Below are 26318 nucleotides of genomic sequence, written 5' to 3'. Positions count from 1 at the left end.
TGATCTTGGCATGATGAACTTTCTATCATTCTTTCCCTCCACTGCCACAATTATACTTGGTCCTTTGGGGTTCATGTAAATTTCCATATTCTGTTACTTAAGTTGCTGGAATTTGCTCTGATGTCCATGCAATCATTCAGTAATCTGTTCTCATAAACAGTTCTTAAAATATTGTGGTTAGTGAAAAGTGTGTTAATCTGGCAAGTGAACGTTGTATAAAGCAGAAGATAGCAATATTTGATAAAATTATTGAGTTCTATGAGTATTCATAGAAGAATCCTATTTAATACTTAAAATATTTGAATGTCCTTAAATCAGAGACCTGGCAGGTTACTTATGTAGAGAAACAGAAGACCACGTGTTGTCCATTAATCTCAGGAGTCTCAACTTAGGAATCTCTAGTTTACCCATAATGCTATTAAACATGCCAGGCTGGGATTAAGTAGATCCTTCACAGCATCAAAAATGCAAACTTAATATAGCAGTTTTTGTAGGATATGAAATTACTGATCTTACTCCAAAATTGAAAGACTACACAGGACTTCATCCATAGATGTGAGAAGGATAGAATCGCATCATCAGACACAAAGTTATGTGTTCAACATTTTATTTTTTTCCGTGATGTTTATCAAATAAATAATTTTCTACCTCCTTTTGATATATGAAGTGTCAAGTCCCAGCAGTAGCCCGGCCCAGATGACTCATTGGCTGATGTCAGAGCAACAATGTTGATGCTGCATTGTCACTGCTTGCCCAAGATGAGGTCCACAGCCCACAGCTTAAGGAAACCTTGAAGTCATTCAGTCATCATTTTAAATGATTTCACATTTGAGAATTTGCTCTATTTTAAAAAGATCCCAGATTAGATTTCGCAGTCTGTTGGTAACTACTTCTAAGGTCCAAACCTAACGGGAAAAATGTCCTCTTAGGTCTACAGATTCCACTTATTTAGTCCCATCCTTTTTCTGCTCTGCAGAGAGGAAGGGTCAGGTCATAGTCATATGTATATAATATAAGTACATAAGTATGTTACATACTACCTGTTCTGTTACAGCAGGACTTATAAGTAGAGTTGTCAGATTTAGCAAGTAAAAATACCAGACACTTTGTTAAATTTGAATTTTAGGTAAACAAAATTTTTTTAAGTATAAGTATGCAATATTTGGAATAAGACCTTCTAGGCTCCAGCCTAGCCCAATTAAATCAAAACTCTGGGGGTGAGGGCCTGGGCATTGGTGATTTTTTTAAAGCTCTCTAGGTGATTCTAATGTTTATCCAGGATTGAGAACCACTGTACTGGATCAGTGCCCAATCCAGCCATCAGCATCACCTGGAAACTAGTAACTGCAGGATTGTAGACCTCACTTCAAACACAGTGAATCAGAAACTGTGATCATTTTTTGAAATAAACACTCGAAGTGATGTTGATCCATGTTAAAGTGTGAGGACTTCTAGTGGAAAGACAGATGTTGATTAAATGATCATGTAAATACATCATTACAAACCTTGCTAGGTGCTGGCAAAGAAGTACGCTGAGTGCTGGGAAAGGGTATGACAGAGAAACTAGATCCAGTCTTGAGTAAAGTGTGGTGTAATTTGGAAAGGTGTTCCTGAGGAAATGGTATTTGAGTAGGGCTACGAAGGAGTAGAGATTATTAACTAAAGGTCTGTGGATGGTGGGGCACAGCATACCCAAAGGAAGGAACAGCAGGTGCAAAGGCCGCAGGTGGGAAGAGGATGGCTGTGTTCTAGGAACGGAAAGAAAACCTTGGAGTGGCTGGACTTGGAATCAAGAGGGAAGGGGATACGGCCAGATAGGAGACCAGAGCCAGACCATTCAGGATATTGTAAGTTTGGGGCCTTTATCCTAAGTGAAAGGAAAGGCGTTGAGGGTTTTAGGCTGAGGAATGATTCCACCAACCTTTCATTTTAAAGAGATCACTCTGAGGTCAGTATGGAGAACAAACTGTAGAGCCCAGAAGGGGATTCAGAAAGATTGTTCTGTGGCTAAAGATTCTGATACGGCAAGGCGTGTAAGGTGTCCAAGGTACAGGCTGGCATCGGCAACAAGAAGGAGCCAAATGTGGGGGGATAAGAGTTCAGGCTGTGAGTCACATTGACCTGCTTGTAGATCCATTATTCATCTCTTAGTTATGTCCCTCAGCCAAGTCGTTTAACCTCTCTAAGCTTAATTTTCTTATATATGAAATGATGATGATAAGGTTACCTTCTTCATAAGATGTTGGGTAGCCCTGATAATTAAAGGCGGAAGTGATTTATGTAAAGCCATTAGCACATAAAAAACACTCAATAAAATTAGCTTTTCCAGATTATAATCTTGAAAACTGAAGCAGACCATTTCCTTAGTCCAGGGCTTATATACACTTCCTGTGGGGGGAGCAAAAAAAAAACCCAGTTCTGAAATGTAATTAATCTGGGATATATAGGTTGAGATGATTTGAGGAGACTTGGCTGAATTAAGGAACTATCATTTGTTTGTGCAGGGGCTTTACATAAGGAAAATCATTAAAGATCATAACTGTGTTGTAAGCACATTTTGAAAGAACATATAAAATGCATGTATCATATTGCCTCAGATTTTAGCTAGTAAGAGAAACAAAGAAAGAATAAAATTGTTACAAATTATTTAAGAAACCTGGTCTTCAAGACATTTCCTGTGGTAAATTTGAAAGCTGTAAAAAGTCGATTTGTACTTGAATTAAAATGTATTTTGATGCTCATCATCACTGGCCATCAGAGAAATGCAAATCAAAACCACAGTGAGATACCATCTCACACCAGTTAGAATGGCAATTATTAAAAAGTCAGGAAACAACAGGTGCTGGAGAGGATGTGGAGAAATAGGAACACTTTTACACTGTTGGTGGGACTGTAAACTAGTTCAACCATTGTGGAAGTCAGTGTGGCGATTCCTCAGGGATCTCGAACTAGAAATACCATTTGACCCAGCCATCCCGTTACTGGGTATATACCCAAAGGACTATAAATCATGCTGCTATAAAGACACACGCACACGTATGTTTATTGTGGCACTATTCACATTAGCAAAGACTTGGAACCAACCCAAATGTCCAACAACGATAGACTGGATTAAGAAAATGTGGCACATATACACCATGGAATATTATGCAGCCATAAAAAATGATGAGTTCATGTCCTTTGTAGGGACATGGATGAAACTGGAAATCATCATTCTCAGTAAACTATCACAAGGACAAAAAACCAAACACCACATGTTCTCACTCATAGGTGGGAATTGAACAATGAGAACACATGGACACAGGAAGGGGAACATCACACACCAGGGACTGTTGTGGGGTAGGGGAAGGGGGGAGGGACAGCATTAGGAGATATACCTAATGCTAAATGAGGAGTTAATGGGTGCAGCACACCAACATGGCACATGTATACATATGTAACAAACCTGCACGTTGTGCACATGTACCCTAAAGCTTAAAGTATAATAATAATAAAATTTTTAAAAAGGCTATAAAAAAATAAAATGTATTTTGATTAGCCTAAATTGCACCTAGCCTTCCCCTCACAGCCAACCCTGTATCATTGGTTTAATGGTCCAAAGAGGCTTCTGAGCTTGGGCAGAGCCCATCAGTGACTTCCATAGCTCAGGTCTTACACTAGATCCTTTGCATTTTTATAGGACATGTGTTTTATATGGATGTATAGATAGGTGAGATATTTTATTAAGTTCTGATAATATCCAAATAATTTTATGTGTATTTGACAGTAGTAAATAACTTTAAAAATAAAATTTAATAATATGCTTGGATATTATATAACAAGTTAATTTTCATGAATAATGTTTAGAATGGAAAGCAGGAGGTAAAATGTCTTTTTAAATAAAATGGTCACTTTTGAAAAAAAGCACATTAATTTTTGGGGTATTTGATCTAAGTTTAACATATTCTTTACAAGTTAAAAACCAAATTAAACATTTAATTTGATTAGGGTGCAGGTAGGAAAGTAGAGGAAAATTATAGAAGGTATAATTTCTAAATATTGCTGCTTTTTCATAGTTAGTAGTTATGGTAGGATCAGGCTAACGTAATGTGGCACTTTTTGACCTAGAACAAAAGAGTTATAGAATACATATTCTATCATTAGTCTCTGACTTTTTTGATGTAATGTTAAGCAAATGTGGTTTATTTGACATTTCTCCAACATATCATAGGATTAATGTGCAATATGTTTTACTAGCTGTGACAAATAAGGCAAAGTAAAGCATTTAGTAAGTCTAAATAGGTACTTCTGAAAGTTTTTTTCCTACTTGTAGTAGTTATTTTAATTGTACTAATTACACTAAAGTTACAGCTACTCTTCTTTGAATGCAAAATGTGTGTATGACTAGCCAAAATGTCCATAATTATACTTAAGATATTACTGTAGAAATGTAATTCCACTAACATTACTACAGCTTTTTATGCAAAGCCAGAATTCTTTAGCATGCATGCCTTACTGACCAAAAATAGACAAATGCCTAATAGCCAGAAATACGTTAAGACAATAGCTATGCAAAAGATGACTGTAATCCAGCAATGCCTGATTTGAAATACCTCATTTTACTTGTCAATATAAGGAAACATGCTGCCCTTGGGAAGTGTGCTGTTTAATTATGGATATCTCTTTGTGCATCCCAGAGAAAAAAAAATGCTTCTCTCTTGTCTTTGACTTTGAATTCCAGCTCAATCATGTAAATCTTCAAGGCTCATTGTGGTCGCTCAATGAAGGGTTATTTGAATATCCTTTCATACAAAATTGTTCCTTTTCCAGGGCTGAAATGCATTTACTCAAGATTTAGAATTCTGATTATAAAAGATAGAGATTTTACCCAATTTTTGATATTCTGGCTCTGAAACCTGAGAATCAGGTTTGCAGGTCTAATGAATGCAGCCAAATTTCAAATTGTTAGACCTTCCATAAATTAAGGTCTTTGTACTTCCTAGATAATCTTGCTCAGCTAATACATCAGCCATTATAACACTTTTTTACTTAAACTCTTGTAATTTTCTGTGTTTCATTTCTTTGTAATAATTAAGAATTCTAGATACAATAATTTAAGTTAAAAAATGCTTAAAAGGCTGGGCGCAGTGGGTCATGCCTGTAATCCCAGCACTTTTGGAGGCCAAGGGGGTCAGATCACAAGGTCAGGAGTTCAAGACAAGCCTGGCCAACATAGTCAAACCCCATCTGTACTAAAAATAAAAAAACTAGCCAGGCATGGTGGCAGGCACCTGTAATCCCAGGTACTTGGGAGGCTGAGGCAGGAGAATCGCTTGAACCCGGGAGGTGGAGGTTGCAGTGAGCTGAGATCATGCCATTGCACTCTAGCCTGGGTGACAGTGCAAGACTCTGTCTCAAAAAAAAAAAAAAAAAAAAGCTTAAAGTGACAAAATTTGATTAAATCCAAGTTTGGGGGGAATGTAGTGAACAGGTGTAGGAATTTTTTCTTTGTAATTTTTTCTCTTAAACATTCAGTTATTCATGTCATATTTTTAATAGAGATTAAGCAAGTAACATAAAACTAGTATTTTCAACACTATCTTTAATACATAGTATTGGAAATTTTTAACTTAATTAGCAGATTATTTTCAATGTGATTTGACACTTTAGGTAGATAGGAGTATAATTACAAAATGAATTATTTAAATATGTATTATATATATATTCAATATATATTGTTTGTTTTTGAGATGAAGTCTTGCTTTGTTACCCAGGCTGGAGTGCAGTGGTGCAATCTCAGCTCACTACCACCTCCACCTCCCAGGTTCAAGCAATTCTCCTGCCTCAGCCTCCAGAGTGAATTATTTAAATATTTTAAGAAAAACTTCAAACTTTAGTAAATCGTATATTGGTCACTAGTTAATAAAAATTGTACTTCATTAGTAATTTTAGATTTATGTTAATGTTTCATTGCCAGGATGAAGTTTTTACCATTTTGTTTTATTTTTCACTGAACATAGAAATACAGGGTCTATATATGCTAACTTTTCATTATCCTTCACATTAAGTAGAACCTATTACAAATTTGCTAATTATCGCCAAGACCCTTACTCCCCAGGGCATTAGCAGCAGTTGAATCTTAGGTGTCCTGTCTGTGTGACTATGAGATGTACATTATGAATGCATGAACATATTTAGGGCTTAATATTCATGAAGAGGGACATCCATTCACAATTTCATTAGAGTATTCTATAAGTAGTGGTACTTATTTACTAGCCTAAATTAAGCTAATACTTTACTTAGAATAACCTGGCTAAATTTATTTTGTCTGCCTCTTTACAAAGAAACACAGAAGTAAATGCAATTTAAGCATACTTGAGGAATTCAAAGGCATGATCTTTTATTGGGTATGGTAAATGATCTGTAATTAACAAGAAGACTTCAGATTAATTAAACAAATTGCTCTAGCCAATGGTACAAAGAGCAGAGCTGACAAGAGATGAAATTGCCATTAATTTCTCCTTTTAACAGGATATTAACTTACATTTGGTCTTTATTCATTCCATTTGGGTATTCCATTCTTACTTTCATTAAGAAATAGTTTTATCTAGTTTATATTTGACATATGATAAATAATTCAGGGATATTTCCCAACTTCCAAATAGCTAACTTGAAAATAATCACTTACTAAAATAGTGAGCATGACAAATATAAAGCTATTGAATTAATTAACCAATAAATTGTTAAAGTAGATATTCAAGGGCATGAGATTTGAGCCAAGGTGGAGCAATTAGTAGAGAAAGTCAGTTCAACGCAGTGGCTCAGTATATGAACTCTGGAGTTAGGAAGCTCAGGTTCCATGCCCAGCCCTGTTTCTTGCTAACTTGGGCAACATACTTACCTCCATATCTGCATTTGTAAACCAAGAATAACCATGGTGCCCAGCTCATAAAGTTGTTGGATGGATTAAATGAGATTATCAGTTCAAATACCTAGTATATATTATATGCTCAAAATAGGTATTTAAAGACTTGGAATGAAGTAAGAATCCTTTTTTTGAGAAGGGCAATAGAATGAGAAAATTGTTCCAGTGACAGAGGTTTGAGAAGTTCACTTTAATTTTGGGGAGCTGCACTCAGTTTCTTACCCACAGAATTTAAAGCTGGAATGGACCTCCCCTAGAGCCTGGCTCAGCACCACCCCCCGTGTATAGGTAAGGAAACAATGCTTGGGAAGGCCAGTGATGACTATTGCAGGAGATAGTGTAAGTGTGAGGATAAAACCAGGTGTTCACCTCATGTTCTCACTCATCAGTGGGAATTGAACAATGAGAACACATGGACACAGGGAGAGGAACATCACACACTGGGGCCTGTTGTGGGGGTAAGGGGGCAAGGGGAGGGATAGCATTAATACAAATACCTAATGCATGCGGAGCGTAAAACCTAAATGATAGGTTGACAGGTGCAGCAAACCACTATGGCACACGTATACCTATGTAACAAATCCGCATGTTCTGCGCATGTATCCCAGAACTTAAAATTTAAAAAAAAATAATTTTTTTAAAAAAAGGAAAAAACAGGCTTTCTGGCATCATATCCAGTTCTCAGATATTCTTTTAAAGCTATAATTTACATAGTATAAAATTTACCATTTTAAAGGCTACATTTCAGTGATTTGCAGTATATTCACAAGATTGTACAACTACCACCACTAATTCCAGAAAGCCAATATCACCTCCAAAAGAAGCCCTGTACCCATTAGCAGTCACTCTCCATTCTCTTCTCCTCTCAGCTCCTAGGCCACCACTAATCTGCTTTCTGTCTCTATGGATTTGCTTATTCTGGACATTTCATTTAAGTGGAACCATATAACATGTAGCTTTTTGTGCCTGGCTTTTTTTTTTTTTCAGAGCCTTGATTTTGTTGCCCAGGTTGGAGTGCAGTGGCACATCATCTCAACTTATTGCAACCTCCACCTCCTTGGTTCAAGCAGTTCTCCTGCCTCAGCCTCCCGAGTAGCTGGGACTACAGGTGTGCACCACCATGCCCAGCTAATTTTTGTATTTTTAGTAGAGACGGGGTTTCACCACGTTGGCCAGGATGGTCTCAGTCTCCTGACCTCATGATCTGACCGCCTCGTCCTCCCAGGGTGTTGGGATTACAGGCATGAGCCACCGTGCCTGGCTGTGCCTGGCTTTTTTTACTTAATATGTTTTCAAGGTTTATCCTGGCATAACATATATCACTACTTCATTTCTTTTTATAGATGAATAATATTCCATTGTATGGATATGTCTTATGTTGTTTAGTGGATGGATATTTGGCAGTTACCAGATTCTTAAAAGGAATTAGGACTGTGTAAGTAGGAAAAAAAAAGTTTAAGGAGGACACAAAGCAATAGGATCACCACATTCCTTAGATATTCATCCATGGCTCACAACTTCTAAAGATTGAAATTGCTTAGCCTGTTCTGTGGCTCAGATGTGAAAATAGTTATACTTAGAAATCAAGATAGATTTCTCCTCTGCCCTCCTTTTCTGCCACTCAGCAGAGATACGCCACTGTATCATGTTTTTACCCTAACGTTTTGGCCTTAGTTTAAACCATAAGGTACAAAAGCCAAGCTACGTCAAATATACTAGCATGGGAGTTAGGAATTGAGACATGTCAATTCCAGTCCAACTCTTTATGAGTTTAATCCAAGGAACAAGTAAACATTCAGGAGCTATGGGCAGCCATGCTCTATAATGGCTCTGAGGAATCATGAGCAGAGAGAGAAGAGAGAGTCAGAATGCTGCCTGAGGTACCAGAGCTTTCCAGGCTCCTATTTTAGGCTTACTTTTCATCAGGCTCAGATATTTGGGGGTTCTAAGAAACAATAAACATAGTTAACATTATCAAGCACTTGCTATCTGCTAGGTGTGTTGCAGGTATTAACTCTTTTGATCCTAAAAATAAATTCCACTATAATTTTCCTTATTTTATGGACAAAGAACCCAAGGCACAAAAGCGTTAAGTAACTTGCTCGCGGTTATGCTTGCTTAGGGAGTTGCGGAGCTCTGATTCAGACTGAGCCCTGCAGCCTCTCATTAAACTCCCCTTGCAGCCCAAGCCAGCTTGACTTGATTTTTATTATCACCCAAAGAACCGTGACTGAGAAAAGGCCCTCTCTGCTCTAACCCGCTGTCCTTTCCCACACCTCTTCTCAGCCTCTTTTCCAGACGCCTACTCCCACTACATACGCACATATACCCCCTTGCACCAATTAAAATAACCCACACACAGCTTCAAAATTCCAGCTGTTTTAAACCTCTACGGCCCTTGTTTGTGGCTCTTGGAATTCTTTCTGGCTCTGTCTCCAGGGCAAACTCTCTGCCATCTTTTAGGGCATCCTTCCGTACTTACCTCCTCTATTACAACTTTAGAACCCTTCCCCCTTGCTCCTCCCTTCCCACTACCTCCGCGGAATTCTCCACCCCCTCCTCTGTGCGTCTCCGTCTTCTGGGACCTCCACCAGTCACCTCTAACAAGCTAGCAAATTTGCTTGTTTAAAAACCTTTAAGCCTCTTTGAAGACAAAGAGATAATCTAGTCATCTTCACTCCTATGGCACATTACAAGTGCTCAATAAATATTTACTGAATGAATAAACCAATAACAATCTTCGAGGATTCGTAAGGTATTTGAGCTGCCGTTAGGAAATGCATGTGTCTGCACAAGTGTTTGGGTATAGACTGGGCCAGGTGGGGTGGCGGGTGGGGAGGAGAATATTACTGTCTTTAAGTTTGAGGATATTTTTAAATCTACATATGTCCATATATGTGTACACATCTATACATGCGTTTAAAACTATACAAATATGTGTTAATCTTATGAAAAGAGATCCTGGGGAAATTGATCATCCTGGCTACCACTTTGTCCATTTCTCTCCTGGAGGTGGCAGACACCAATATTTGCAGGTAGGACAGTGATTAAGTATCTTCTATAGAATTAAGAAAATAGAGGGCAGGAAGCAGTGGCTCACGCCTGTAATCCCAGCACTTTGGGAGGGTGAAGTGGGTGGAACACTCGAGGTCAGGAGTTCGAGACTAGCCTGGCCAATACGGTGAAACCCTGTCTCTACTAACAATATAAAAATTAGCCAAGTGTGGTGGCACATGTCTGTAGTCTCAGCTACTCAGGAGGCTGAGACAGGAGAATCACTTGAACCCGGGAGGCAGAGGTTGCAGTAAGCAGAGATTGCACCACTGCACTCCAGCCTGGGTGACAAAGCAAGACTCTGTCTCAAAAAAAAAAATAAAAAATAAAAAGAACTTCAAGGGATTGCCCAGTCCAGCCTCGTATCTTACAGCATGTTGGTGTCTTAATGATACATTATTAAGTTCTTATTTCATCTCTTTCCAGTTTTTATTTAATCTTCTTTCCAGAAATGATAAGCCTACAATTTCTTGGGAATATATTCTGATATTATGTCAATTGAAATGGTTAAGGAAGATTCCCTTGTATGAAGACTCAATCCCTTTCTTTAACTTTAGCACCTTTCTCATATAATTTCTCATAAAATTGAAAATGATAAATGTTTGTTAAAAAGTAAGTCACTTGTTTCCTTTAGGCAAACAAAAACACACATTCCACATGAGACTCATCCATTTCCTAACTCCTTAGTAAAATTTTCATGTCAGTTTTCTCTGGACACTTCACAGATCATAGATAGAGGAATTTAGTCCTGATAAGATACGTAAAGTCAAGAAATAGTAGATGCTGGTGTGGCTGTGGAGAAATAGGAATGCTTTTACACTGTTGGTGGGAATGTAAGTTAGTTCAACCATTGTGGAAGACAGTGTGGCGATTCCCCAAGGATCTGGAACCAGAAATACCATTTGACCCAGCAATCCCATTACTGGATATATACCCAAAGGGATGTAAATCATTCTACTATGAAGACACATGAACACCTATGTTTATTGCAGCAATATTTACAATACCAAAGACATGGAACCAGCCCAAGTGCCCATCAGTGATAGACTAGATAAAGAAAACATGGCACATATACACCATGGAATACTGTGCAGCCATAAAAAGGAATTAGATCATGTCCTTTGCAGAGACATGGATGGAGCTGGAAGTCATCATCCTCAGCAAACTAACACAGGAATAGAAAAACACTGAATGTTCTCACTCATAAGTGGGAGTTGAACGAATGAGAACACATGGACACAGGGAGGGGAACAACACACACCTGGGGACTGTCGGGGGTAGGGAGTGAAGGTAGGGAGAGCATTAGGACAAATAGCTAATGTACCTGGAGCTTAAAACCTAGATGATGGGTTGATAGGTGCAGCAAACCACTGTGACACATATATACCTATGTAACAAACCTGCACATTCTGCACATGTATCCAGGAACTTAAAAAAAAAAATAAAAAAAGATATGTACTCAGAAACCACTATAGATACTTTAAAAATGTATCCCTAGGGAAGAGCAGTTCTTCTAGTTCCTTTCTCTTCCTTATATCTGTTCAAATGAATATGCTCAGAATCATATAGAAAATTGATTTGTATATAAATCATATATAGGAAACATATAATCATATCAAAAACAAAAAAAGTCAGGAAATGTACACTTTCAAGCAGATTCTGATAGAAGTTGCCACTCAGCTTTATAAGTTATGATTTCTGAAAATATTGTTAATAATTTTGCCTGTTAGTACTAAAAATGTATTTCTGAGATGTTTCTTCTGTCTTGGCAAAGCGTAACTTTATTTCTATTATTAAAGCAGACATTTGCTCTGATGACTGAGAGAGAATGAACAGGAACACAGCAGGAGGTCATTACATGGGATACTTTCTCGTGTGCCAAAGTTTAAGAATTCTGGAACATAAGTTTCCGTAAATGAAGCCTTATCCCTCACCAGATAAAAACAGAATCAGGAATACTTTTCTCTCTCTTTCTTAAATATGAATTGAGAAAAAAAAAACCACTTAGGAATCATGGGCCTTTGCTGATAAGAGATGCTGTTTTCTAAGGAGAGTGGCATTTTTCTGAGTATGCCAGACTGTTCATTTTAACAGGAGACAGGATTGAAGTATATGCATCAGGGAATACACTTCAAAGGTTGACTCTGACCTCGCAGTCGTTTTATTTGTAGTGTGGTTTACTCTTGAGGTTTGAGGTTTTCCAGCCCTTTTTTGGGGTTTCCAGATAATGATGAATGAGTTGCATGTTCACACTCATTGACTCATAAATACTCTTGGATAAAGTTGACTTTTCCTGGCAGTTAAATCCAAGAAAAACTTAAAATAATTTTATAATGTTATTACTTCCTAGATATGATTCTGATAATTATCACTGAGATATTTTTTAAAGCAGTGAAAGTGAATTCTTGGCATGTCCTGGAAAATAGTTCTTGATGCAACATATGAATTTGAAAGTAGATGTAGGAGTCCAATAAAGACACTTCACCAAATGCGAGTTCTGTTTCCACTTTTGTCTTCTGTTTTGTAGTTTGTTTTCAACCCTCTGATGCTGAGTTTTGCATTTAGCATAATAGACATGTAGGCTGTTCTCTGAGGCAAGCACACAACTAAATTACTGTTTTCGGGACTCTGAATGTCTGAATGGAAAGATACTTGTTAGTGTGGGAGTTGCCATTTTGGAAAGCAGAATAGCAAAATTGTTAATATTTTGGTAAAAATTCAGATTGAGCTCTTCTGCTTTTCTTCCTACATGTTTTCATACATCAGAACCATGTTGATGTTATTATCAAGTTAATTATGTTATTTCTGGTTCTCTTTCGGAAAAGTTCCTCTCCACTTGAACTCTTGTAAATAGCAAATTAAAAGTAAAATAAATATAGTTATCAAAGATCATATTCTGGGAAGTTGTTTTGCTTTAATGGTTTTCTTTTAAAGATAATTATTTGATTATGAGAAGATTCTTTTTTAACCTGACTTTTAACTTACATGATTTGATAGCACTTCAGTAATAACAAAAACAGAGAAATCTGTTACTAAGAAGAGAAGAACTTAACTGGGATTTGGCTTTCTTTTACTAGAGAGTGGGACAAACAACCAGCTCTAGAGTAATTATGAGGCCGATGAAGTTTATCCCTAGCCTCTCTGTTTCTTTCTTCTTATTATCCCTTTTTCAGCAAGGAGCTGATGTCAGCCATATCTTAGAATGAATTTTAAAATGGTGTGTTAATAGCCAGCTTTCCCTACACTGTGCTGTTGCAAACATTAGTGCTGCATGATGTATTAATAAGTCTCACATGGAAAAAGAGTATTGCAATATAAAAAAGCTTGGAATATTCTGGTTAAACAAAGTTAAACAGTAATGTGTTTTTCTTTTGAGACACAAATCACATACATAAAATTTAGCATTTTGTATACAATGCAGTGATTCTTAGTATATTCACCATATTATGCAACCATCACCACTAATTTGAAAAGATTTTTACCACTACAGAAAAAAATCCTGTATCTATTAGCAGTCAGTCCCAAATTACCCCACTTCTCATCCCCAGGCAACCACTAGTCGTCTTTCTGTCTCTAGATTTGCCTATTCTGGACATTTCCTATAAATGGAAACATACGACATGTCACCTTTTGTGACTAGCTTCTTTCACTTACATGTTTTCCAAGTTTATCCATATTGAAGCACGTGTTAGTACTTCATTCTTATTGTGACTGAATAATATTCCATAGTATGGATATTCCATATTTTATATCCATTCAATCTATTGATGGAAATTTGGATTGTTTCCACTTTTGGCTATTATAAATAATGTTGCCATGAATCTTTGTGTACACGTTTTTGTGTGAACATCTGTTTGAAATTTTCTTGAGTATATACTTGGGTGTAGAATTGCTAGGTCTTGTGGTAATTCTTTTAATTTTTTGAGGAACTGCCAAACTGTTTCATGTAGCAACTGTACCATTTTACATTCTCACTAGCAATGTATGAGAGGTTCAGTTTCTCCACATCCTTCCCAACATTTGCTTTTTTTTGTTTTACTTATTTATAGCCAACTTCATAGACGTGAAGTGGTATCTCATTGTGGTTTGATTTTCAATTTCCTAACGATTAATGACACTGAGTATATTTTCATGTGCTTACTGGCCATTGTATATCTTTGGAGAGATGTCCATTCAAGTCTTTTTCCAATTTTTAAATTAGGCTGTCAGTCTTTTTGTTGTTGAGTTGTAACAGTATGCACAGTGTGAATTTTTAAGAATACCATATGATAAGCATTCTTTCAAAAATTTATGTTAACATGGAGTTCTTTTTTCACCCCAAAGAACATCTGTTTACATCTTGGCCCATGCCTACATCCTGAATGGTATTGCTCAGGTTTTCTTCTAGGATTTTTATGGTCCTAGGTCTTACATTTAAGTTTTTGATCCATCTGGAGTTGATTTTTATATAAGGTGTAAGGAAGGGGTCCAGTTTCAGTTTTCTGCATGTGGCTAGCCAGTTTTCCCAACAGCATTTATTAAATAGGGAATATTTTCCCCATTGCTTATTTGTGTCAGGCTCATCAAAGATCAGATGGTTGTAGATGTGTGGTGTTACTTCTGAGGCCTCTGTTATGTTCCATTGGTCTATATATCTGTTTTGGACCAGTACCATGTTGTTTTGGTTACTATAACCTTGTAGTATAGTTTGAAGTCAGGTAGCATGATGCCTCCAGCTTTGTTTTTCTTGCCCAGGATTGTCTTGGCTATGCGGGCTCTTGTTTTTGATCCATATGAACTTTAAAGTAGTTTATTTCCAATTCTGTGAAGAAAGTCAGTGGTAGCTTGTTGAGGATGGCATCGAATCTATAAATTACTTTGGGCAGTATGGCCATTTTCATGATATTGATTCTTCCTATACATGAGCATGGAGTGTTATTCCATTTGTTTGTGTCCTCTCTCATTTCGTTGAGCAGGGGTTTGTATTTCTCCCTGAAGAGGTCCTTCGCATACCTTCTAAGTTGTATTCCTAGGTATTTTATTCTCTTAGTAGCAATTGTGAATGGGAGTTCACTCATGGTTTGGCTCTCTTTTTGTCTGTTACTGGTTTATAGAAATGCTTGTGATTATTGCACATTGATTTTGTATCCTGAGACTTTGCTGAAGTTGCTAATCAGCTTGAGGAGATTTTGGGCTGAGACGATGGGGTTTTCTAAATATACAATCATGTTATCTGCAAACAGAGACAATTTGACTTCCTCTCTTTCTATTTGAATGCCTTTTGTTTCTTTCTTTTGCCTGATTGCCCTGGCCAGAACTTCCAGTACTGTGTTGAATAGGAGTGGTGACAGAGGGCATCCTTGCCTTGTTCTGGTTTTGAAAGTGAATGCTTCCAGTTTTTGCCTATTCAGTGTGATATTGGTTGTGGGTTTGTCATAAATAGCTCTTATTTTTTTGAGATATGTTCCATCAATACCCAGTTTATTGAGAGTTTTTAGCATGAAGGGTGTTGAATTTTGTCAAAGGCCTTTTCTGCATCTATTGAGATAATCATGTGGTTTTTGTCATTGGTTCTGTTTATGTGATGGATTACGTTTATTAATTTGCATATGTTGAACCAGCCTTGCATCCCAGGGATGAAGCCCACTTGATCATAGTGGATAAGCTTTTTGATGTGCTGCTGGATTTGGTTTGCCAGTATTTTATTGAGGATTTTTGCATCGATGTTCATCAGGAATATTGGCCTGAAATTTTCTTTTTTTGTTGTGTCTCTTCCAGGCTTTGGTATCAGGATGATGCTGGCCTCATAAAATGAGTTAGAGAGGAGTCCTTCATTTTCTATTGTTCGGAATAGTTTCAGAAGGAATGGTACCAGTTCCTCCTTGTACCTCTGGTAGAGTTCAGCTGTGACTCCGTCTGCTCCTGGGCTTTTTTTGGTTGGTAGGCTATTAATTATTGCCTCAATTTCAGTACTTGTTTTTGGTTTATTCAGGGATTCTACTTCTTCCTGGTTTAGACTTGGGAGGGTGTATGTGTCCAGGAATTTGTCAGTTTCTCCTAGATTTTCCAGTTTATTTAAGTAGAGGTGTTTATAGCATTCTCTGACAGTACTTTGTATTTCTGTGTGATTGGTGGTGATATCCCCTTTATCATTTTTTATTGCGTTTATTCGATTCTTCTCTCTTTTCTTCTTTATTAGTCTGGCTAGTGGTCTATCTGTTTTAGAACTAGTTTTGTATGGGACAGTTTGGGAAGCACTGTTTTAAAGAATAATCCATCATGACTGAGTTGATTTATTTAAAGCCCTGGACTATAAGGATGGCTTAATCTTAAAACATATAATACTTTTCTTCTCTACTTTCTAATTTTCTGACAGCGAAGAAGAATTGCTTGTGTAATTTAAAAATGCTAATCTTTAAAAATTAAAAGGATGAACAAACATTTTGCCCTAGCTTTAAAGGGGCCTTTAGCTTTTAAACAACAAATTTCCTAATAGAAAAGGCTCAAAAACTCAGAGCATTTACAAAGAAATACAAATGTTCAATATATGTGAGCAAAATATTCAACTTACTACTAATAAAAATGCTTAATTACAACAGTATGAGACACCTCTATTGAACTTTGGCAAAGATGTTTAAAATTATGCACACTCAATACTGGCACCAGTGCTAAAAAATAGATTTTATTGTTGATTTTGGTGTATATTGGTTTAGTTATCTAGAAAGCAATTTGACACTGTATAAACAGAGCCATTAAAAATGTTAATGTAAGTTATTTTGCTTTTGGGAATCTTTTATAAATTTTTATAAATGGAAATACAAACAGTTTGTATATCACTGTTCATCAAAACACTATGATAGGAAAATTTTGAAAAATTTCTAAATGCCCAATACTAGGGAAATGATTAAATAAGTTATCATATTAAGAGCAAGGACTAGTGTACTGTCATTAAAATAATATTTTTATATAATATTTAATGGTAGGACAAAATGATTACTGCATAATTGAAATAAAGAGAGTTTAGAAATTTACCTTCCTTCCTCAAATACCTACACAACCATATCCACACTCACCTACTTAAGAAACTGTTATTTGACATGGTCAGTACTAGCATTGAGTCAGTTAAAATAAATTGGTTAGACATGCTCATTGTTATTTTCTATGAATAACTAATTAAACTGTAGTTTTAATTAGTTTGTTAAAAAGTGATCAATCCAATAGGGAGGAAGTAGGCTAGGGAGAGAGTGACTGGAAGTACTTACGTGGGTCTTGATGTTAAATAGAATGGCCGGGTCATAAATTTGCCAGTTTTCAGATGTTATTCGAGAATTGTTCTTTAAATATGGATCCACGGATTGGAGTTTCACTAGGATTTTGTTTCATAAGCCACGTTTCCGGTTTTGGTTTCTTTAAAGTGGAGCAAGAAAATGAACCAGACTTGTGAATGAGTCTGTGTGCAGAATTCTAGATCCTTATGGCTTTTATTTTGCAATCTTTAACAGGTGCCTTTTCCACCATAATTTTAAAATAAGATTTCTTTAGCTTATTTTTGTCAAGTCTTTCCAAAACATCCCAGCTAGTTTTTTATATAAACAACTCTCTTCTTAGGAATATTCATTTTTCATCAGTTTAACTAATGTTTAATGAAGTAATATTAGGAGAATAACAGGTTCAAATGGAATAAATAAATGTAGGGGCACACACCACATAAATACACATGTGAGCACACACCAGGTAAACACACTGGTAGAAGCACAGAAGACGAACACACAAGCAGTAGCACCTACTCTCCTATGTCCAAAGCTGATGTCACCAAGTGAATTGGTGAAAGGAATGCTGTCAACTTTGGCGAAAAAAATTGCTGTTTCAACAGTTATATTTGCATGGTTTTATATTGTGTGTTGACACTCAGCTAATGAACTGATTTTATTTTTAAAAGTAATTGATATGGTTTGGCTCTATGTCTCCACCCAAATCTCACCTTGAATTGTAATAATCCCCACGTGTTGTGGGAAGGACCCAGTGGGAGGTAATTTAATCATGGAGATGGGTTTTTTTCTATGCTGTTCTTGTGATAGGGAATAGGTCTCATGAGATCTGATGGTTTTATAAAGGGGAGTTCCCCTACACAAGCTTTCTTGCCTGCTGCTGTGTAAGACATACCTTTGCCCCTCCTTCACCTTCTGCCATGATTGTGAGGCCTCCCCAGCCATGTGCCAGTGTAAGTCCATTAAACCTCTTTAAAAATTACGCAATCTCAGGTATGTCTTTATTAGCGGCATGAGAACAGACTAATACAGTAATTTAATATGTATTTAATTGAAGTCGTATCAGTCTACTGTTCAACACTTTATTATGAAAAATTTCAAACGTACATCAAAATTGAAAGAATTTTACAGCAAATACCATGTTTGTAAAGTTTGTATACAACGATATGCACACATCTTAAGGATACATGAGGTGAGACTTAATAAATGTGCACACCTATGTAACCCCAGCCCTTCCCTATCATTACCCTAATCTTAGAAGTTCCCTCGTATCTCTCCTCTGTCACCTCTCACCCCACTACCCAGAGGCAATCACTGTTTTCATTTTATTTAACCATAGATTAGTTTTGCCTTTTTCTAGAATTTTATGTAAATGCAGCCATTCAGTATGTACTTTTTTGGCCGACTTCTTTCACTCAGTAGTTTGTTCTTTTTTATTGTTGAGTAGTGTGTTTATGTTTGTTCTTCCATCCTCCTGCTATTGGACACCTGAGTTGTTAGTAGTTTTGGGTATTATGCATACAGCTGCTATGAACATTCTTGTACAAGTCTTTTTGTGAACATGTATTTTCACTTTTATTGGGCAAATACCTAGTAGTGGCGTTGCCGGGTTTTGTTTTGTGAGAAACTACCAGACTTCTTTTTCAAAATGGTGTACCTTTTAACACTTTCACCAACATAGCATTAGAGTTGCAATTGCTCTGTGTCTTCAGCATTCGGTGGTGTCAGTGTTTCTAATTTTAGCCATGTTGGTAGGTGTGTAGTGTTATCTCACTGTGGTTTTAATTTGCATTTCCCAGATGACTATTGATACTGAGCACTTTTTCCTGTGCTTAATGGCCACTTTTGTCAAGGGTCTGTTCAAATCTTACAGCCATTTAAAAAAACTGAGTTGTCTTTTTATTATTGAGTAATAGTAGTTTGTAATATATCCTGTGTATCAGACCTCTATCAGATACATGTTTTGTGAATATATTTTCCCATTCATGGCTTGCCTATTCTGTTTTCTCCATGTTGCCTTAAGTTGAGTAGTTTATTTTGATCAATTCTAATTTGTCATTTTTTTCTTTTATGGTAATTGCTTTCTTTATGCTGTCTAGCAAGCCACTGCCTACCTCAATGCAACTTTTTTAATGTGTGCTCCAGGTGATAGAGCCTAGCTATTAAAAAGTAGTTATTTTTCAATCTCACAACCTTTGGGTGAGTTCAAAGTAGTTACTAGAGTTGATATACAATGTTTCTGAAAGTTTCTTTTTAAGCAGTGCCTGCCTGTTTAAAAAAAAAATCAGGACCGTTTTCATGATGTAGCATCATCTTTACACTTAAAAGTTTTTCATTCTGCATGTATAAGTTTCTGACTTCAATGTACCACTTTATAAATGACTGAAATTGCTTCAGACCCCTGGATTATACTGTGATAAGCCAAATGGGCTTCCGGACACTCCCTTCTCACCAGAGCCGCATGCCAGAAACCAAACAGATGGTAAACTAGGCAGAAATGACCCTCGGCATTCTCATTAGAGCAGTTGGGGAAATTTTAATGGGCCCCCGTTTGCCTCATGGGGTATCTAATACCCTTTGAACTACCACTTTTTTTTTTCCTGTTACAAGTCAACAACCACCATGTATATTTTAATAAGGATTATCAAATACAATTTGCCCAGAAGATGTACAGCCCTCTAATGCTAATTAGCCAAGTTTAAATAATCACTGAGTTCTGGGATAATTGGAAAACACTGTTTTTCTTGCCAGTGCATAATTACTAATTAACAGGAAGATAAAATATCAGTGTAACAGTCATATCTAGAAGAATCTGTTAACAGTTAATTAACTGACGAGTTGGTGCCAAGTTGACTTTAGTCAAGAAAGTTTACAGATGAAGTTCTCCTGTCAAATAAAAAAATAAATATACACATTATGTAAAGATTACATGGTTGAGCCAGAGCAGAGCATGAGCAGGGTAAGTGTGTATGATTTTGGCTCTGCATTAGAGTGCTTAAGGCAGAGGTCAGGTCACTACATTAAAGATGTAGTGTTACTTTGGCTTTCTGTATTAAACACACCAACTGCTGGTTGCTTCTCTGCTGCTTAAATACAAAATTTGAGGCTTCATAATTTGCTTTTCTCTTGATCCTAATAATTGCATGGGCTTTCTCAGCTTTAATATTTCCCTATGAAATTGGTCCACAGCTGCCTCTGCATTTTTCTACGTATTAGAGTTAGGACTTGAGTGCATGAAATCGGTAACTGGAGATTCACAAAGAAGAAAATAAAAACTTGACTTCCCATTTACTTTTTTTCGTTAATGCAGGAATTACCATTATGTCATTCTTCGAACGTATTTGAAAACACATATATTAAACCATTTAAAAAAGTTAACAGTTTTAGTAAAAAATAGCATCCTTTTAAATCTGTTTTCAATTTTTTTATTTAGACTAATGAGGGCGTGGGTACTGTCAAGCATTTAATATGCACTGCTTGAGATTTAAGTGTTTTGAAGTTGCATTTGTTTGGGGAGTCTTTTAGTCACTAGGCAAAGCCTAAAACTTCAATTATTTATGATGCATGCTGTTTATGAAAACTGTTTCTGCAAAATCTTTACTGCAATGAAGAGTATACTATAGGTCAAAAATCTTGTAGAACTTAGAAAAGTTTTATAAATAACGAAATGCTGAATTGTTCAAAAGATAGGAGGTGGTAGAGCATGTGGTAAAACTACGGTTTCATAGATCAGTGGATATGAAGAATGTTCTTGCTAATTTCTCTTGAAATAAAAGAAAATGCATGAGGAAGACTTTGTAGCAGTAACATTTTAATAGTTGTACATGCATATAACACACTGAAAATTTTGGAAGTTATTGAAATAGGAATTTTAATAAGTTATAATTTATTCCCTTATATTCAGCATTCAGCTATGCCTGAGAGAAGTTTCTTTTCAAGGAACACAGGAAGGAGAATCAATGCTATGTGATTGTTTTACTTATATATTAGCCTGCTCTTATGATGGGGAATCCACTTAACCAAGGTACTGATTCATAATACACATTACTCTATCTTAGTGATCCTCATCCTTTGGGGGCTATGTGCTGTTCTGCAGTTAATGTTTAAACATGTCATGACAAACATAAGTATTGTTTCTTGAATTTTTTTGGTTATGTGAGGGTGTACTCGTGTGTCTTTGGTTGCAAAGGAAAATGTCTATTCTCTGCTCTGGACTGTGGTATTAAAAGAAGTTTGAAAAGCTCTCACTGCCTTAAAAGGTCTCTCCAACACTGTGGTTGCTTAAGTGTGTGTACATTTATGTTCAGATATCTATATATACATTAGATCTTTGGCATGTAAAATTTGCATTTGTACTTTCAATGACTAGTAAGCCTCCTCAGAGAACAAGGTCATCCATTACCTTATTTGGCTAAGGCAACATTGGAATGATATACATTTTAAGACTTAATGAGCTCTCAGTATTCATATTCCAATGCAGTTTTGTGTTTTTCTAATAGTTCTCATGCAATAAGGAAGTGACAAGAACTTTATTTCCTTGTGAAAATTACCCTACAAAGGAGATCAAGAACTGGAGACAGACATGGAAGGAAAGAGACAAGTCCTAGACTGGATACACACATTCTTGGGCTTCTAACTTCATGAGTCCCACCTGAGAGTTCTGCATCCTGTATAGGAATTTCTGGGGGGTCTGGCTCTCCCTAGCTGAGTGCTGGCATCCCTATATTCCATCTTCATGTGGAGTCACCTGTGAACACAGCTTTTGGGAACAGAAAAGAGAAACTAATTTTTTTCTCTTCTGTCTATGGAATATATTTTTCTCCTCTACCCATGAACTTGGGCTGTACAGAGAATTCCTTTTGGCCTCCCTTCAAGACCCTTTCTACATGATCAGTCACAGAAACCTGTCAGTCCCCCTCTCTTCTCTTTCGAAATTTCTGTGTTGGGCTCAGAACTAAAGACCCCTTTGGCCAAGCCATCAGCTTTCCTGTTATATCTGTGACTAGATTAGTGATTGATCATAGGTATATTCTGAAAGATGTTATTTCCTACATGCATACAGGAATTTCCTACAGTGATCCTAGTTTCAGAGTGATAGTATGAGTCTCTACTGGAAATCATATTTTAAAGTATACCATAAAAGTGTATCTTAAAATATTTTTCCAATTATTGAATAAGGGTTTTATGCTCCCTATTCATAATTGTTCTTTCAAATATTTGGGAAATATTATGAGTTCCAGAGTATAAAATACTACAAATGTGTTAGCTCTATATAAAATCTCTAAAGACTCCAAAATAAATCTGAACAGAAATTGGTTGTGATCTTATAAAAAAGCTACCCATATTCCCTAATACACATCTGGAAAGTGGATATATTTCCCCATGACTGTGGTAAGAATTGTATGAAATCACAGAGGAAAAAAGTACTAATGTGTAACACATGCTCTTCATAAATGTTTTTAAGCTTCCCTTTCACCCTTTAAATTTGTTAGGATATTAGTGGGTGCTGTCACATGTGTGTGTAAAATTTCAATGGTGTAAACAATAGAATTTCTGTCCTCACTTGTGTATCAGCCCATCATGGGTGTTTTTGGTCAGCATGGAAGGCTTTGCTCCGCGTAGTCATTTGGTTCCTGAATGACAGAGGCTCTACTGTCTCCATAAGGCTTCCAAGGTCACCTTGGACATCAATTTCCAGCTGATTAAAAAAGGAAAGCAGAGAAAAGAGGGTGTGACTGCTTCTTAGCTGTCTTGGCTCAGAATAATACATCATTTGGAATATGAGTGAAAAATAGTTGTGTGGCTTTGTCTGAATACGTTGGAGTAGGGGAAGGAGATGCTGAAAAATATAGTTCTAGATGGGACAGTTGCTTCCCAGCAATAATTCCATTCTGTGCCTCTGACACATTCTTCGTCTTACCCTACATATGATGTTCTTCCTTCCTTTTGTTCATTCTCTTCCTGTGGGTTGAAGAAAGTGTGTCTAGAATGCTGGAAAGAAAGTGTCCAGAGTGCATTGGATATGAACTGGTTAGAAAAAAAAACTGAGGCTTGAGGGTATTAGGAATGGAATTTAAGAGAAGTAAATAAATCAGAGAACTCAATGTGGTCATATAGGTGATACAATTTTTATTGAAAAAATGAATAATGAATAGATTGTAACATGGGATAAGGTGGTAAGAACTGGAAGAAGAGGAGCATGTGGGGAGATCCAGGATGTGGGGAGTTGAAACTTCACAGGTGCAACAATTCCAACTGAGGACAAGGCCCAGCATGTCCTTTGAAGTGTTGCTGAGGTGGAGTGGAGGAGAAGGGAGCTAGCAGAAATTTGCCAAAAAGCTGGGAGTAAAAGCTGCAGGAGGAGTCACCCATTTAAGCAATTAACGTGCTCACTATTATAGTAGGGGTTATGCTAGATGGGAGAATACTGAGCCTGATGTAGAGTCATTGTACACTCATTGGAGATGGGCCTCCTGCTTCACAGGAGACATTAATTACCATAGTCAGCACAATAAGATAAGAATCACCATCCTGACCAGAACATTTGTATGATATGCTGTAATTTACAAACCAGTTTCATGTGTATAATCCCAATTAATATGAGCCCTAAAGTGTCTAAGCTGAACAGTGTTGTTATTAAGAAAGAAGAGTTTATTCTATCTCAAGCAGATTGGGTGAGGAAGACTTTTTAGAGAAAATAATGACCCAGCTAGGTGTCAGTTGTTAATGTCTTCTCTAGCAAATAAACACTTTGATGGAATTCTACTTTCTTTTTGTTTTTTGTTTTGGTTTGGTTTTTTTTGAGACAGAGTCTTGCTCTGTTGCTCAGGCTGGAGTGCAATGGTGTGATCTCTGCTCACTGCAACCTCCGCCTCCTAGATTCAAGGGATTCTCCTCCCTCAACCTCCTGAGGGATTATAGTTGGGATTACAGGTGCACACCACCATGCCCAGCTAATTTTTCTATTTTTAGTAGAGATGGGGTTTCACCGTGTTGGTCAGGCTGGTCTTGAACTCCTGACCTCATGATCCGCCCGCCTCAGTCTCCCATAGTGCTGGGATTACAGCCGTGAGCCACCACACCTGGATGATGGAATTCCACTTTCAGTTGCTGCTACCCACTTTGTGATTCAGAGACAGGACAGGACTCTGGGGTCATACCATGTCCTGGTACTTATATAGGAGGCTTGATTGCTTAAATGCTATAAGGCCCTGGTGTCCCCCTTAATTGAGTATCATAGTGCAGCGGTCCCCAACCTTTTTGGCACTAGAGATTAGTTTCTTGGAAGACGATTTTTCCACAGACGGTGGGGGTGTGGATGGTTTGGGGATGATTCAAGCACATTACATTTATTGTTCGAGTCTCATAAGGAGTACACAACCTAGATCCCTTGCATGCGTAGTTCACGATAGGGTTTGTGGTTCTGTGAGAATCTAATGCTGCTGCTGATCTGATAGGAGGCAGAGCTCAGGCTGTTCACCTTACCTCCTGCTGTGCAGCCTGGTTCCTAATGGACCAGGGACCCCTGTTATAGTGTGAATCCCAACGACAATCTTCTGAAGTCTGATGGACACATCGGGCCAGAGCTGCAATGAGAAGAATTGACAGTCTTGCTTAACTGGAAAGAAAAACCCTAAAAAAAAAAAAAATTCAGAGTGCCTATGCAGATCCAAGACATAGGTATAACTGCAGTATCAATGGTAAAGACCTGTAAGACATAGGAGAAGAAAACCAGAGACACAGTGATGAGCAGACTGCAAAAGCATTTGCCAGAGGTGCCGTGGAAGGGCTGGAGTGAAGTCAAATATGAGAGAGGAGGAGTGCATTAACAACAAGGTCACAGAACTGAAAAAAAGAATTCATTTGGTGGTAACTATTTGGCCAGAGTTCAGAGAACTCCACACTAAAAGTGCCAACTAAATCAGAATTGGAAAGGTCACGTTTTTAGCTGGCACAAATTCTGTGTTGTGCTACCTGCTTGGAGGAGGCTGGGAAAATGTTTCTAGTGCCTGGTTTTATGCTAGGATTTTAGGGTTGGTGCTTTTAATAATGTCTTATTTTCCTCTAACAAGGCAGTGTTTGAGTCTTTGTAGATAACTGTAGAAAACTTACTTGTTTGACAGAACTTTCCTCAATATTTACAGTGTCAAACCCCTTTGTAGTTTCAGTGTCTCTGCCTGCCTGCCCTGCCCCCTTTCTCAATCTGTCTGTCAGGTGGAAAGAATAAGATAATGCTGGAAAAGATGTAGTATCTTCTGGGGAGGGAGTGGCTCTGATTCCATCTGAGCCTGTTTCTATCAACAGTGACTGAAAAGTAAAAAGGTTTCCCTCTGGTAGCCTTACACTAGCTCACTAGGGTTTACCTCTTGACTCTCACAAGTATAAAACTGTATATGGCTTTTCACACTTTCCACGAGTTATGCGCTTTAACTCGTAAGTTACACATTAAGTTCTTGGTAGCATTCCCAAAAGAGAAATAAGGGTGGCTGACCTTCTGTCCTCTGTTGTCAGTGCTCTCAATGGGTAGAATTGGCTAACTTCTTGCCATGAACATTCCTTTGTAGCTCAGGAGCTGCCAGCAAAGCTGATCACCTTCTAAAGGTGTGATATCAGAAAAGCAAGAGTGTTTTACTTACATGACGTGAAGTATAGATTGTTTTCATGTTCTAAAGCAGTCTGGGATCTTAGGGCTTAGAATAGTTAAAAGATGGTGTAAACGATCTCTCTGCTCCTGACACCATCACCCTTGATAAGTTTCTATAATTGGTTGTTTTGGCCTCTGCATTTTCTCTCGTCAGAAACAGAGCTGGTTGACAAGGGTCAGAACAAGGAGCTGCAGTGCATGAGTCCTCTGCATGATGAGGTCATGAGTTGGGGTCAGTGATCAGCAGGCCAAGTGAGAATGTCAGAACCCTCCTGGGATCTGAGAACCAGAAAGCCAGGATGATAAGGGTGGGTCAGCAGGAGTCATCCGGAGATGTAGTGCAAGTGGTTGGGATCTGGGAAACGGAGTGCTGCCCTGCAGTGTTGTGTAGTTTGTGCTTTAAGCCTCCTGACAAGTGGGGCTGAAATCTGGCTCATGTTGTGCTTGCCAAGTCTTGTGCTTTGGTGCA

At 37.4% G+C, this 26318-nt stretch overlaps 1 protein-coding gene across 4 annotated transcripts in view; it reads left to right on the top strand.

Moving 5' to 3' along the window:
- The window catches only part of RELN (reelin), a 543089-nt gene that overhangs the window by 77589 nt on the left and 439182 nt on the right, over nt 1-26318 (top strand). The gene's annotated exons all lie outside the window — the stretch shown is intronic.

The sequence above is a fragment of the Hylobates moloch genome, unplaced genomic scaffold, assembly GCF_009828535.3.
Source record: "Hylobates moloch isolate HMO894 unplaced genomic scaffold, HMol_V3 SCAFFOLD_1, whole genome shotgun sequence".
NCBI classification, from domain to species: domain Eukaryota; kingdom Metazoa; phylum Chordata; class Mammalia; order Primates; family Hylobatidae; genus Hylobates; species Hylobates moloch.
This window is presented reverse-complemented; position numbering and strand designations above follow the sequence as displayed.